The sequence below is a fragment of the Brassica oleracea genome, chromosome C1, assembly GCF_000695525.1.
Source record: "Brassica oleracea var. oleracea cultivar TO1000 chromosome C1, BOL, whole genome shotgun sequence".
In the NCBI taxonomy this organism is placed as follows: Eukaryota; Viridiplantae; Streptophyta; class Magnoliopsida; order Brassicales; family Brassicaceae; genus Brassica; species Brassica oleracea.
The window spans coordinates 2,503,404-2,504,821 of record NC_027748.1 but is presented as its reverse complement, the minus strand read 5'-3'; the positions used below and the strand labels follow the sequence as shown (position 1 = coordinate 2,504,821).

Genomic DNA, 1,418 nt, shown 5'->3' with positions numbered 1-1,418 from the left:
TTATGTCTATCCTAAAGTCATATAAAACACGTGAGCCACTTTAAAGGTTTATGTTAAGAATGTATTTAATTTTAAGGTTTATTATGGAATCATAATACTTGGAGGTTTAAAGTGGAAGTGCTTGCCACTTTGAAAGTTTTCCGTGAGATTTTCCCTTTATTTTTCATTCCTTTCATTCGTTACATTCAAGAGATTTTTTGTCTCTGAATATTTTTCAACTACGTTCCATTACTTTCTATATATTTCATTCCATTCAATTCCATTCTTTACATTTTATTTTAAATTTATCTCACATTTTTGTAGAATCTTCATAAACGACTCATTCTACACAATTCTATTTCAAAATAAGTATATACTAAAGATAGTATTATCTATTTTTAACTGTGTTTTAAGTATATTTCTCACGAGCGTGCTTGCGTAGAAAACAAATACTTGTCACAAGAGAGACACAAGTTATTGTGTTCTGCAAGTAAAAGATTGTTTATCACCATTTCCATCCTTAACCATGAGATCTGCTACTTGGTGTATATTTTTTTGTTTTCTCATCTTTCTCGTAATTAGTGATGGTAAAAGACATAAAGGTATACTATATTTATTTTCTTTCGATAATGTTTTTGCCACAAGTCGCAAGTGTTGCACTGCAATTTTTTATCTAGATATTTTTGACCACCAGTTAACATTCTTTTTTTGTGTGTGTGTGTGGTTGATATAAAATTATTAGAGGAGGTTGAACCAGATAAATTTTGTACAAGATTCGAAGATATCGAAGGAAACTGCAAAGTTGGTGGACCGAAAGCGTGTGCAAAGTATATGTCGACAAATCCTAATTCTAAGATTAATTATTTTAATTGCACTTGTGACAACATCTACATGTTACGTAAGATCAAGCGTTACTGCCTATGTCAGTCACTATGTAGAGACCACCCTCCACCTTCACCGATCCAGCCTCGTTAAATAAGATCTCATTAGTCCTTACTAATAACAAAAGTGAAGTTGTGAGAATTTGTAGTGTGGGACATGACGCACAAATAATTTTTGTTAGTCAAGTCTTTTCTTATGTAATAAAGAGTTATGAGTTGATATTTTATAACTAGTATGAGTTTCTCAATCAATCTATTTTGCAGCTCCGTAGAAATCCAGATCTATCTATTCTATTAAAATAGCAGTGTGATCCATTGATAAAAATAGGGTCCAACAATTATTTCAACCACTTATTATTATCTTTATATAAATGTATCTAATTTTATTAAAGCACTAACCACGTTCTATTTGTCTAATAAAAACAATTTTGTTTTTCTTTCTTGAAAGCAACAGTTACGTATCTCTTTTTCTTTTTGTAACAACAAGCAACAGTTACGTATTTCTTTCACAACAAAGTTCGATTTATTGATTTAAGGATTAACGAAGCATATAGTTGA

The 1,418-nt window shown here is 30.5% G+C and overlaps 1 long non-coding RNA gene across 1 annotated transcript; it reads left to right on the top strand.

The window, feature by feature from the left end:
* Positions 1-437: 437 nt before the first annotated feature.
* On the top strand, positions 438-1,112 carry LOC106302558. Its single transcript, XR_001262450.1, has 2 exons — positions 438-581; positions 722-1,112. It is a non-coding gene; the product is annotated as an uncharacterized LOC106302558 (long non-coding RNA).
* The last annotated feature ends 306 nt before the right edge of the window (positions 1,113-1,418 follow it).